The sequence below is a fragment of the Suricata suricatta genome, chromosome 1 (genome assembly GCF_006229205.1).
Source record: "Suricata suricatta isolate VVHF042 chromosome 1, meerkat_22Aug2017_6uvM2_HiC, whole genome shotgun sequence".
In the NCBI taxonomy this organism is placed as follows: domain Eukaryota; kingdom Metazoa; phylum Chordata; class Mammalia; order Carnivora; family Herpestidae; genus Suricata; species Suricata suricatta.
Window position 1 is genome coordinate 154,051,862 of NC_043700.1, and position 14,696 is coordinate 154,066,557.

The following is a 14,696-nucleotide window of genomic DNA, read 5'->3' on the forward strand; positions in this document are numbered from 1 at the left end:
GATCTCACGGTTCATGGGTTTGAGCCCCATGTCAGGCTCTGTGCTGACAGCTCGGAGCCTGGAGCCTGCTTCAGATTCTGTGTCTTCCTCTCTCCCTCTTCCCAGCTCACACTCTGTCTCTCTCTCTCAAAAATAAATAAACATTTAAAAAAAAGAAGAAGAATGTTGTCTTCATTTATCTCCCCTTGAAGCCTCTCTCCCTGACTTGGAAAATTCTCTGACCTAGAAATTAAAAAAAACAGAAAAAACACCCAGACTGTATTTTATTTATAGAAAGGTTGGGTGGAGCTTGCTTGTCTTAATCATGTCTCCCTCTGTCTCTCCACTATGGGCTCCCTTTCAAACTGTGTCTTGCTTCAGCTAACCTTGTTGCTTTCTTAACAATTCTAGCACAATCCCAGTACCCACTCACACCCTTCTTCCAAACCCGGCCGCCTTAGCTAACTCATCTGATTGCTGGTTATGTCAACATCTAGATAACGCACAAGAACTTGAATTAGTTTTTGTTCCTGCCCTTGCGAGTATCTGGACCGGATGTGGATGGTGGATGATGTATAAAAGGGAATGATATCCACAAACAAGAGGACAAAATAACTCTACTTCCTCCTATGATAGAGTACCATAGGAGGGCACTCCATGGAAACTTCTGCAGAAGTTGAGAAACTTCTCTGGAAGCTCAAGGTCTATCACTTACCCAGGTGAGACTTTTGGAGGGAAATTTTTCTCTGCATTGAAAACAGAAATGGTGAGTTGGGGAGAAAGGGATGCAAAACTTGAGAGACTATTGAATACTGAAAACGAACTCAGGGTTGAAGGGGGAGGGGGGGAAAGAGGTGGTGGTGATGGAGGAGGGCACTTGTGGGGAAGAGCACTGGGTGTTGTATGGAAACTAATTTGACAATAAACTACTTAAAAAAAAAAAGAAAACAAATGGCACTGGACCCTTCCTAGGTGACATGCCAAAACAATACTGTAAGCAAACACTATGGTTTGATTCCACAGATGGCATCTTCAGACCTTCTAGAGATGTTGTGAGTCCAAGACTGATTATTATGTTGCAAATGTTTGCCTAGTCACTGTACAATATTCCTAGTTTGCAGGCCACATGAGTGGGACCTGGAACAGCTTGGCTTTTCCCCTAGCTGATCTGCCCAACACATAGACTACATATGGGTGGACTAAAATTCTGGAATGACCTGGGTAGGTAATGATACATATCTCTAGAGCCGCCAGAATCAAACCAAAGGTCTTCTCTACCAGATATTTCACAACTTGTTTTGTTCTTATAGGCTGAGAGAGGCCCAAGGTAAATGGCGATGTACAGATGCCAACACAAGTAATGACAAAGGTCATGATAGACACCATATGCCACCTGTGGGTCACACATTCCACTCCGACCTTGTCCATGAACAACCCTGGTCTTTTTATCTTATGCGGTAATAAAGTATATAAGGACTTCCTACCTAGCTAGTCAGGGCCATGTGGACTCGGATATCTGGAACCTTCCCTCAGCTGGTATCCCGCTTTCAATGATAGCCAAGTTACGAATGTGAGCTCCTTAATACATAAAGTAGCACCACACAGACGCACCCAACGAGACATCATAGACCATCCACCCATTTATCACAACCCCAATTCCTTCATGTCCCCTTTTTCAAGTGTGGGAACTTCTGATCTAGAAGAAGCAATTCTAAACATTTCCAAAGTCACCAAGCGGATTTGCTGCCACTGTGCAGACCTCGGAAGCGTGCCAGTCACAAGTTAGCAGTTTACTCACTGCACTCCAAAATCCCCATCTGAATCTACCGGCTGCTCAACAAGGAAGAGCGTGTACAATCGTTGGCAACCAGCGCTGCCTCTGTGTAAATAAATCAAAAGTAAGGTTTCATCTGAACAGTTTGAAGGAACGGGTCGGCGTCGAATGAGGGAATTATCCTTTAATGGGACTGACCTAGTTTCAGGAGCGAGAGACTGGTTCGGTGGACAGTGGGGCCATGTGTTTGGACTTGTTCTTCTCGGCTTCATCACTGTTCTAATCTGTGTTGCGGTTCGGAGACCTCTCACCTCCCGAGTTCCTGCCCAAGTGTCTTCCCAGCAATACACGGGGCTCCTTGCCTGTGACATTTCATGTGAGGTTTCAAACGAGGAAATCAGAGGACCAGCCCCACCAGAAGGGCACAAAGACTACTTTAAACTGAGACCATCTGAACAAACAGCAGCTGCAGAAGGAGGCCTACTTGAGACTTCTCTTTGATGAGTAAAGCAGGCCTTGCTGAGAATTCAGCTGTCCTAAACCCCTCTCCAAGGGAGCCTTTTGTAAGGGAGGAGCCTGACTTGGTATCTGGGTATCCGAAGAATCGTGTAAATAAGTCCTGACTGCACCTTCCATACTTTGCCACTGAAGCCTTAATACCCACTCCCCCATCCCAGTAAGCTGGTATATAAACCCTTGTCCCTGGCTGTTCCGCAGCTACCCTTTACAGCGTGCTTCCACATACATATATAATAAGTGTTGCTCCTAATTAATCTGTTAATTCACAGGCCCTCAGCCATTTGAACCCATGTGCTTAATAATTGAAGACTTTCCCTGCAGGAAAAAGCTATAAACCATTTAATAGCTGGGCAGATTTGGTGTGCTCTCCTGCTTGCTTGTGTACAGTTAATCTCCGGTCTAAAGGGGAAGTGTGTTGGGGGTGAATGGTAGCAGCCTGATTTCCCCTGGGCAGCAGCAGCAGGTAGGAGTGTAGACGCAGGGCAGCATTTGTTGTGTTGAACACGTCATCTGCCCAGTCCTGTAGTGAGGTCCTTACTTTTTTCTATTAAATCCTCTCCAGTTTGCAGGTAAATAGACTCAAAAGGGTAGATGACATGTTAAAGATTACATCATTGCTAAAAACAAGAGCAAGGTGCAGAACACGGTGTCTGGCGTACTGGTGTTCATCAAGCAGAGGAGAGAGAGCATACATGTGTACATATGTATAGCTACTCAGTTTTGCAAATAGACCACTCAGGAAGGATAAGTCAGAAGCTAATGAAGGTGATTACGTATAAGGAGCCTGGGCAGTGAGAGGCTCACCCCCTTTTTGTAAAAGTTGAATATAAACAAACTGATGAACATTTTAGCAAATTGACGACTTTTTCATATATAGAAAATAATTCTTACACATTATGCAAAATAAGCCAATTAATTCTGGGTACATCAGAAGTAGGTTTATTATTCATAGTAGTGTTGTGAAGAGGTTGAAGAAACAGACTAGTCCAGTGGTACAGAGCATAATAACAGTTCCTTTCCTGTGTGTGGTAAGCAAGATGTGGCTGAACTCTTGGTATTGAAACTAGAGAAGCCACTAAAAGACAAGGATGCAGGTCTCAGCATTCAGTGTGATATGTGGATCATAAGGCAGATGAATGATGCAGGGTTCTGTATTTGGCAGAAGAGGTAAGCTGTTAAGGGAAAATATTCGGAGAATAAATCTAGATTCATAGTAACCTCAATTTTCTTCTGTAAAAAGGAGTTAAACAGTTAAGGGTGCGTAGAGCCAGTACTGCTTACTCACCTTTTTTGGCCATAAAAATGAATCTGTTACTAATTTCAGTATAGGAGAAGGTTGATAGCTACTGGCCCTTGGATTCAGTGCTCATAGTCACCGTTAAAGACGTTTAAGACAAACTGGATTATTTGTTCACGTGTGTGCCTGCTAGAATGTGAGCTTCACAAAGACAGGTGTATTTGTGGAATCACAGTGAAGAGGGGTGTTGTGAAATGAAAGAATGCATGTAAAACCCTCACAATTGACCATGGGTATTGCTTGGCTAAATGTGAGACTGAGCTCACCTGCAGCCAATATGAGTATCTGGTAGATTTGAACTTTTGCATTGACTTTTGTCAGGTGTCAACTTGAAAATTTTTGAATAAAGTTGATTATAAAAGTTGGAGGTCTTGGCTTGCTTTGTTTCCCATCAAGTGGTCAGGTACATCAGAAATCTCACACATACATGCATGTTTTTATTGAGCCCTTATTCCACAATGTCAGTGACTAACAAAGTGAAAGAGAGTGTGGTCATCGGAATGATAGAAATGTCTGTTAGAAGACTCATCTTATCAAAGGGCATAATAACATACTAATAAACATACGTCTGTTTATTAATTGAAGTTCTATTGTAAGGAAGATATATCTCATGTTTGTCAGTATGGACTCTTGGATATATACATTATTCTTTGTAATGCAGGACTGTCATTTTTACTGTTGCTCAAATTATCCCAGCTGTGTCCTCTTTCAAGTTGGCTCCCACATCCTTTTGACGTACTCCCATCCTTTGTTTTGTTTTATGCTTAACACTTCCTTTAGAGCATCAAGATGCTCCAGCCTCATCTCATCTTTTCCTCCCCAGCCTCAGAAGCCATCACATTCCAAGGAACCATGGTTCCTTTTACTGATAATGTTACTGAGAAACCAAAAGCAGGGTCCAAGGTATGCTCATTGCGACTGCTGCCTGAGTGTCCACCCTTGATGGACAAAACTAGAAAATCTGTGTCCATGAATCCATGTATCTGCATTGGTACCTTTATTTCTATGTCGAGACATAGTAAAATAAATTAGTTCATACAGATTTCTTCAACTCCTCTATGATGTGGAGAACAAAGGCAAAGAAATACAGAAAAAAATTAAACTTCCTTATAACTTAGAGTTCATTGACAAGTATTTGGGGCAGGCAGAGTGACCTTCCTCAAGGAGCTGCGTTGATGTTAATACTTTGTTAGAGGAAAAAGACAACTTTAGCTTGACATTCGCCTGACCTCCAGGATCATGTAAAAATCCCTCTGGAAACTTCCTTGATCTCTACCCAGCCCACCAAGATATATGTTAGCAATCATGTATGTGGCCCACTGATACACATCTGAAGTGTCTCATGACTAAGGTTTTACTACAGTAATAAATTACCTTTTCCTAACAACACCCAGCCCCTCAAGGTCCTGGAAACCTTGCTTCCAAATTCTTTACAGACTTATGCTATCCCTCACCCTCTCCCAGCTTGAAAGTGTATAATCAGTCACTCCTCACAACCCCAGTGCAACTCTTTCTGCCCACGTGTCCTGTCCCCTTTAGTAAGACCAACTTTTTGCACCAAAGATGTCTCAAGAATTCTTTCTTGACCACTCACTCCCGAACCCTAACTTTTCACATCACTCTCTCTACTTTTTTCTGAAACAGTGAACTATTTTATCATATATGTACAGGTATACACACACACACACACCCACACACACACACACATGAATAGGTATATAGCTAACCTCTTTAAAAGTTGATCTATCATTGGAATCTAGTCTAAGTACAAAATGGAAGTGATCAAGAAAACCACTTAAATTACTTAAAATGAAGTCAGCTACTCACTCGATTCTATGTGGACAGATGGACTACTGGGGAACAAATACTTTTTATTCTGATGATTACATTGTGACCTTATAGAAGACAGAGTATTTAAATGCAGCAGTCTGAGCCAGCACTCCTGCAAAGGGATATTTCAGGAGGGACAGCTGCACTATTACCTTGCGACACTTTTGTACAATGTGACTTTCAAACCAAGAGATCTGAAAAAAAACCAAAAATTAAGAGGATGCCCATTGAACATTAAAAAATAGATATGGTACATAGTAATAACAACTATGGGTAAACATGTATAATAAAAATAATTGTTAAGGAAAATGTGGATGATTTTCTCAATTTTCTAAGCTGAGTGCCTTAGGATTTAATAATCTATTTTTGTGGGAGATCCTTATGGTGACATAAGTCTGTGTTTTGATTGTGATGGTGGCTACATGAATCTACACATGACAAAACACATAAAACTATGGAACACTGGCACACATATACCAATGTTAATTTTCTTTTTAAAAATTTTTTTTAATATTTATTTTTGAGAGAGAGAGAGCACAAGCTGGGGAGGAGCAGAGAGACAAGGAGACACAGAATCAGAAGCAGGCTCCAGGCTCTGAGCTGTCAGCACAGAGTCCCACTTGGGACTTCAACCCACGAGCTATGAGATCATGACCTGAGCCGAAGTCACTCAACCGACTGAGCCACCCAGTCACATCTCAATGTTGATTTTCTGGTTTTGATATTATAGTTTTGTCTACTGGAGGAATGTGGGTGAATATTTTTGCAACTTTCTGTGAATCTATAATTCAGAGTAAAAATGTACCCCCCCAAGTAAACTTTTGAATGAGAATTTTAAAATAATCCTTTTGTCCTTTTCGTAATCCTGTTTGTTTTCTTCATCAGATTCATTAATTGCTCAATTATCTGCTTCTTTACTTATCCATTCATTCAACAAACAGTAGTTGAGTACTTACTATATGCTAGCCATTGTTCTAGGTACCGGATACACGGCAGTGAACAAGACAGAAGTAAGGCTTGCATTCGATCAAGAGAAGAAAAACAAACAAAAAATCACACTTTGAAAAAGTAAAAATAAAAACAGTGATGTAATTATGAGTAGCTGGCAGGCAGCAGAGCAGTTAAGTGGCATCGCTGACAAGCTACTGTCTTTCAGTTACATCGAGATCTTTGCATACCTTTGCTGGGATTCAGTTTCCTTACTATAAGATCAGAATGATAATAATAATAAAATCCAGCTTCTCGCCGAATGCCGCCAACATGGCAATTCGTGGAGATTGGCCAGGGTGGCCTACGTCTCCTTTGGGCTTCACGCTGGGAAGCTGTTCATGATCGTTGATGTTGATGTTATTGATCAGAACAGGGCTTTGGCTGATGGCCGTTGCTCTCAGGTAAGGAGATAGGTGATGCCTTTATTATTTTTTTTTATTTTGTTTATGTGTTTTATTTATTTTTGAGAGACAGACAGTGCGAGGAGGGGAGGGTCAGAGAGAGAGGGAGACACAGAATCTGAAGCAAGCTCCAGGCTCTGAGCTAGCTGTCAGCACAGAGCCTGACTCAGGACTCGAACCCACGAACTGTGAGATCATGACCTGAACCAAAGCCGATGCTCAACCGACTGAGCCACCCAGGCGCCCCAGGCTTTGCCTTTCAAATGCATGTCGCCCACTGACTTCATTCTCACGTTCCCTCACCAATGCCTGCCGGAAGTCTGTCTGAGGAGCCTGGCAGAAGGCAGATAAGAAACATGGGCAGCCATAAGATGGGCCAAGAAAACTGAAACCAACAAAGGAAAGCCCAAGATGACAGATTCTGATCATTACAAAGTCATGAAGGCAAAGAAAACGAGGGACAGAATAATCAAGCTTGAACTTAGGAAGCTACAAAAAGCAACTCTCCTGAAAGCTTCTCCCAAAAAAGCAGTTGCTGCTAAGGGGGCGGGTTCAGCAGCTGCTGCATGGATGCCAGCAAAAAAGATGTCTGCTGTGCTCAAGAAGGTTCCAGCCCAGAATGTTCCTGCCCTGAAAGCTGCAGGCCAGAAGGCCAAGCCTCCAAAGGCTCCGAAGGGTCAGAAAGCACCTGCTCCAAAGGCAACTGGCAAGAAAGCATAAAAGCTAAGAGGCTATTATAAATAAGTAAAAATAAAGGTTCTTTTTGACAGATAGTAATAATAAACACTATATAAAAGGATCACTCAGGGGGTGCCTGGGTGGCCCAGACAGTTGAGCACTCAACTTGGGTTCAGGTCACGATCTCAGGGTTTGTGAGTTCAAGCCCCACGTCAGCCTCTCTGCTCTCAGCACAGAGACGGCTTCGAATCGTCTGTCTCCCTCTCTCTATCTGCCCCTCCACCATTTGCACATGCACTCTCTCTTAAAAATAAACATTCAAAAAGTCATAAAAAAGTAGAAAGGATCACGTAGCCTGTCTTGCAGGGAATGGAGTGTTAGGAAGGAAAGAGTGAAAGCAGAGAGACCAGCCCGAGGAAGGGTTATTTCGGAGGCCAGGGTAAGCGATTCTATAGCCAGGATAGTAGAAGTGGAGATAGAAAGAAGTGAGGGATTAACATTGTGTCATACTTGATTTTTAAACCTCCTGTTCTGCTTTGTGCTTTCCTTTTCCATTTTATAGCTATTTACAGTTGTAATATATATTCAGATATTTCAGTCCTTTTCTGCTGAGTTCTTCAGAGCAGAGAGAAATGGACTTTTCTTCCACAAATGTGTTTCAAAAATTGTCTACTAAGAATTCTCCATGAATTTAAGCTTTTATATTTAATTTCTTATCTATAGACTATATATCTTCATATTTTGAGTCAATTATCAAAATATACTCATTAGTTTTCCATGTTGTTTTGATTGTGGAAAATCATATACAACCAGGTTTTCTGTTTCTCCCTTAAGTTGGAGTTGTATCTCTTTCTGGATTCTTATTCATTGAAGTAGAATTCTATACCACTGTGCTTCTGTAATTTCTCCATAATAGGTTGTAAAAGCTGATAATAGCCTTCCTCTCCTCTTCTGGGCATTCTTATATATTCTAATCCATTTATTTTCTCCTTGTGAACTAAAAAACAAAGTTTCTCTTTATATTTAGCATTCTCTATATATTTAATTGGATTTGCAGGAAAGCAAAAATTGTATAATTTATACACATGTATGCCATGATAAATTCAAGAGGAAAAACAGACAAAACATTGAGCATAAAGTTTCAGAACTTATTTCCTACATACCTTGTCATCCAATGTTTATTTATTTTCTGTCTCCCTCCATCCCTTATGTCTATAAACTCACTCTATTTAAGAATATGCTGAATGGGGCACCCGGGTGGCTTAGTTGGTTAAGTGTCGTCGGACTCTTGATCTCCGCTCAGGTCATGATCTCATGGTTCATGAAAACAGTCCTACCTCCCTCAAGCTCTGCACTGACAGCATGGGGCCTGCTTGGGATTCTCCCTCTCCCCCTCTCCCTGCCCCTTCCCTGCTTGTGCTCCTGTTTGCACTCTTTCTCTCTCTCTCTCAAAACAACAACAACAACAAAATGCTATAGCTCTCCATCTATTCATTTCCTTTTTCAAAAGACTCCCAGTAATAAAGTTAAAAGCTAGCCCTGAAATGATACTTACTATGTAACTGTTTTAAGCACTCTATATTTTCAACTTGTAATTTCCCCAACTGTATGTGGTAGGCGATATTATTATCCCAATATCACAGGTGGATGAACTAAACCACAGAGAGGTTAGGTAACTTCCCAGTTCCCACAGCCACGAAGGGTGGAAGCCAAGAGTAGCACCAGGCAGCCCTGTCTACAGGCCAAGCTCTGAATCACCACCCGATTGGTTTATAATGACACAAATAGATTCCCCATCTTTTGTTGTTTTAAGTATTTTATATTTTTGTGACTAGTTTTATTTTATGACTGGTCATACAAGGATCCTATTGAATTTTATCTATTTTAATTGCCATTTACCTATTTTTATATCTCCAGGATATTTTTAAGCTGATTCCTTTGGATTTTCTAGGAATATCACCTACATCATCTAAAAATAATGGTGCTTTTCTCTTTTCACATTTCATTATATTAACATGGAATTTCCAAAGCAATATGGAATCGTTGTGTCAATGGGAATAAATCTTTAGTCCTGAAGTCAAAGAGGGTGTGTCTAGAGTTTCATTATTGGATCAAATTGCATAAGTGTTTTTTTAAACATAGTTGAATATATTCATCTTGTCTCCAATAAGAGCAAACATTCCCTTAATAATGAGAGGTAGATCTCGGATTTCCCTCCCATTCAAACTTAAATTATATTGTTAATTTATTTATTTATTTATATATTTAGGTAGGCTCCACACCCAATGTGGGGGTTGAATTCATAACCCTGAGATCAAGAGTTGCATGCTCTACTGACTGAGCCGGCCAGGCACCCATCAAACTTAAACTATAAAGTGAAGTGCTTTCGCTTAGCAGATCTTGAAAATATAAAAATGAACTTAATTCAGCTAAATTGGATTTGGAGGTCCAGGAAACCTAAGCATGATTTAGAGATTATAGGGAAGGGAAATAAGTTTGAGATGTAACCATGCTTACTAATACACTGTTCAGAGCACTAGTTCCCAAGTTTGGCTGCACATTAAAATCAACTGGTAAGATTTACATAAGATACTGATTCCTGGGTCCCATTCCCGGGTAATCTGGTATCATTAGTCTGGGGTGCAGTATGGGCATCGGGAGTTTTTTTAAACATCCTAGTTGATTCTAATGTATGACCAAGTTTATAACCACAAATTTAGGGGAGACTTTAAACCTACTCCCACTGTGCAAATTCTGGTTATTAGGTTTTTGTAGACTACTACTAAAATATACCAGTGTGTACACCAATTTTCATAGCAGTATCATTCACAATAATGAGAAGATGGAAACAACCCTCTGCCCACTGATGGATGTGAATGGATAAAGAAAATGTGACGTGTACATACTATGAGAGCTTATTCAACCTTAAAAAGGAATAGACGTCTGATAGATACTACCACATGTATGAACCCGGAAGACATCATGCTGAGTGAAATAAGCCAGACCCAGAACAAGTACTGTAGAATTCCACTTGTGTGACGTTCCTAGAATAGATTCATAGAGACAGAGAGTAGAACAGAGGTTACCAGGGGCTGGGAGGAGAGTGGATGGGGAGTTATTCTTTAATGGGAACAGAGTTTCAGTTTGGGAAGATGAAAAATTTCTGGAAGCAGGTAGTAATGATGGCTGTATGACATTGTGAAAGTTCCTAATGCTACTGAATTATATACTGAAAATGGTAAAAGTGGTAAAATTTTGTGTTATGTATATTTTAGAACAATAAAATAACAGTTGGCAGTAGTGGAATATGAGCCACCTTTTCCAACTAGGTGTAGAGTCTTATGTTAAGGAATGTAATACAAGGTGGTTTAGTCTTTGCCTTAATAGAGTTTGTCTGGTGGTAGTCCCCCCCCCCACCCCACACACCATTTTCAAAGAAGTTTGCCCTTTTACTTTCTTCACAATCGGCTGTCATAAAACCTTCCCACGCGTGCAGACAGGTGGAGACATGAGCTGACACCGGCAGCACAGCACTGGGAGGCCTATTGTGTGAGGCCTTTTGAAGCAAAGATCCGAGGTGAGGCTCCCCATCCTCACGCCCGTGACACACTCCCAGGTGGGATGCACGTGGACACACCAAACAAAACCGAGACCTCAAAATCACCATTTTTATCAAGCAAGATGTTTATCAAGAAAGGTATAATTTGTATCTGACTTAATAATGCTTTTGGTGTTCTAAAGAGGAAGATGAATTGAATGGAAGCATCTCTGATTGCTATCAATTTTCATGAGGTAAATGAGGCCATTTAGAAATGGTCTTGACTGAAAGAAATGGATCACAATAGCAGAGAGAGGCTTGGATTCACAGTAGGTGTGATGATCTGCTTCAGTAGGAGATACCTGAGCTTTCTTGGCTTGGTTTTCCTGTGCGAAATCATCGAATTCTAAATCCAGGTTGGATGCAAGGAGCAAATTATTAATATTTAGAATGTCTAAAATTTTGAAAGATGCAGTGTCTAGATCTATCATAGATACTTCCTCACCAAGCAGAAGATTCTAGAAACTGCACCATCTAGCAGTGTGTACCTGAAATGCGGCTAGTGCTACTGTGTGTATAAATTTCCTGCTGTAAGGAAATTACCACAAATGCGAGGGCTTAAAACAAAGCGTGTTTAGTGTCTTACAGTTTGAAATCGGTCTCACCGGGCTAACACTAAGCTGTCTGCAGGGCACGCTTCTTTTGTAGGCTCTAGGGAACAACCCATTTCTTTGCCTTTTCCAGCTTCCAGAGCTTCCTTCTATGCGTTCCTTCCTCCATCTTCAAAGCCAGCAGCGTAACCTCAGCCGGAGTGCTGTTTTCTTCTGTTCTGCGGTCCAGTCCTTCTGTGTCTTTTACTTAAAAGGACACCTGTAATTACCTTTGGGGTGCACTCAGACCAGCCGGGATAGTTTCTCTCTCTCAAGATCTTTAGTCACATCTGCAAAGTCCCTCTTGCCACATAAGGTAAAGTTCACGGGTTCTAGAGATTAGGATGTGGATATAATTGGAGGCCATTATTCAACCTACCATATTGAGAAACAGCATTTTGAATAGAATGAAGTTTGAATTTAACTGACCATGTAGCTAGTGGCTACCATATTGGACAGTACATTTTCAAACTCACAGGAAGTTCTATAGGTCACAGTACTTTAGAAGACGTCTAAAAGTCAGTATCAGTTATAAAATAAATAAGTCACAGAGATGAAAAGTACAGCATAGGGAATGTAGTTAATAATGTTATGATAACGTTGTATGGTGACAGATGGTACATACACGTACCATGGTGAGCACCGTGTAATGTGTAGATTTGTTGAACCACTATGTTGTGCACTCCAAACTAATACAACATTGTATGTCACATTTCAAGCTACTCATGACTAAAATGGAAAGAAAAGAAAAAGGCCAGTCCCCGATGTGTCATTTCATAGCCATCTTGAGTTTATTGCTGGACTGCTCTTCAAAAAAGAAAATCTACATAAGTTTGTTTTTTAGAGATTTGGAACACATCTCTAGATAGGATGAGGGAAATTCCTAATGATCCTTCACCACTGAGAAAAATTTAATGAGTATTTATGATGGACCAGGCACCGAACTCCAAAAGTAGGTCACAATCTACAACATAATGGATCTACATTGTGATAACAGGAAGCACTGGGACCATGAGATCAGAAACCCCAGGGAGGTTCAGGAAGGAATTCCATAGGATGTGAAACCCAAGTAAAGAGATGGCCAAGCCAAGAAGGAGACAAAGAATCCAGGCACAGAGGAAAGAGGCTAAGAGAGGGATCTGGGAGGACAGTGGTGCTATATGACTGAATGTGTGGGGTCAGGAGACGCAAGGCAGAAGGCAGGGGCCGAATCTTGATGGGCCTGGTAGGTCATGATAAGAGTTTGGACTTTATTCCGAGTGTCAATTAGGGTTGGTTTGAATGCAGATAACAGAGAGCCAGTGTGAGTGCCTAAAACAAGGCAGACAGATGATTATCTTTATGGCACCGAGGCTGGTGGGGATTGTGCTCCATAAAGCATGTGGGGGGCCCAGATTCCTTCCGCTTAATCTCTTTGCCATCTCTAGTCTATTCATGTGCTAGGGCTGTCATAAGAAAGTACCACAACCTGGGTGGCTTAAATGACAGAAATTTATTGTCTCACTATTCTGGTGGCCAGACATCCAAGAGGAAGGGGCTAACAGGGCTGGTTTCTGGGGTGGGCTAGAAGGAAGCATCTGTTCTAGACCTCTCCCACAGCCTCCAGTGGGGTTCTAGAAACGTTTGGCATTCTTTGGTTTGTACAAGCATCTCTGCCTTCATCTCCATGTTCATATAGTGTTCTCCCCGTGTGTATGTCTCTGTGCCCAAATTTCCCCCTTATATAAGCACAGCAGTCAGATTAGGATGACACTTCATGACCTCATCTTAACCAATTTACATCTCCAATGACCCTGTAAGAGCACATTCCAAATAAGGTCATATTCTAAGATACTGGAGGTTAGTATTTCAACCTATAAATATTGGGGCAGGGGATGACAGAATTCAACCCATAACACCTAGGATGTGGTCCTTATCCTTATGGTCCAAGAGAGCACTAGAGACCCAGCCACTCTGTTCACAGGCAGAGTCTCCTTGAAGGGCCCATCCTTGTGGTCCTTTTTCCAGTGATGTTTGCTCTGGTGGTGCTAACAGATTCCGCTTCCTACATGATTGATGGAGTGTTGTATTCCTAAAGAGGGCATTGACCATTTGTTGGCAATGCCTCTTCCTCAGGTATAGGGTCAGAGGATAGCTTGGCTGCAGAATGAGGACAGGGAGAGGAAAGGTTGTTACTTCTCAGATTGTTCTAGAAGGAGTTCAGGAAGAAGAAGGGATTTCAGGACACGTTCACAAGATCAAGTTGGTGGGCAGTGGGGCTCATTTCCCACAGGTTGGCTACCTATACCTCCCCCTCCCTTTTGTAATGTCTGTTCTCCTGTGGGTTGTGCTTATCACGTTGGTCTCCTTAACTAGACAATGTGTCCCTTGAGAAGAAACAAAGCTCCTTTAAAGTCTGAAGGGTCTCAGAGAGGTGGGAGAGAGGTTAGGGATTCAAAGCTTAAATCTCAGTTCTAGCACTTATAAGCTACAGACATTTGACTCTCCAAAACCTTAGCTTTATCATCTGAAAAATGAGGTAACAATATTTACCTTATAGTATTGTTATGACCATTAAAAATAACAAATGCTCAGGTCAGATCTCACGTTCGTGGGCTCGAGCCCCGCGTCAGGCTGTGTGCTGACAGCTAGCTCAGAGCCTGGAGCCTGCTTCGTGTTCTGTGCCTCCTTCTCTCTCTGCCCCTCCCCCTCTCATGCTCCGTCTCTCTCTGTATCAAAAATAAATAAAACATTAAAAAAAATAACAAATGCAGGTGTGTGAGCTATAATAGAGCTCAATGGTAGCTCTTATCTATTATCTGTCATTGTCTCTCTCCAGGGCCTCTCTCTCAAGACACCTTGCAGAGTAGGTGCTCAACAAATCCTGGTTGTCCCGGTGGAAATGTAGATCGCCAATAAAGCCCTGTGCTTTACTCAAGTCTGGAGATTGATGACAAATTAAAATAGCCATCACAGGAGGCACCTGACGGCTCAGTCAGTTCAGCGTCCGACCAGTGTCCGACTCTTGGTTTCAGCTCAGGTTTGTGAGTTTGGGCCCCGA

At 41.6% G+C, this 14,696-nt stretch overlaps 1 pseudogene; it reads left to right on the forward strand.

Annotated features, from left to right (window-relative positions):
• Nucleotides 1–636: 636 nt before the first annotated feature.
• On the forward strand, nt 637–7,510 carry LOC115302061 (annotated as a pseudogene).
• Nucleotides 7,511–14,696: the final 7,186 nt, after the last annotated feature.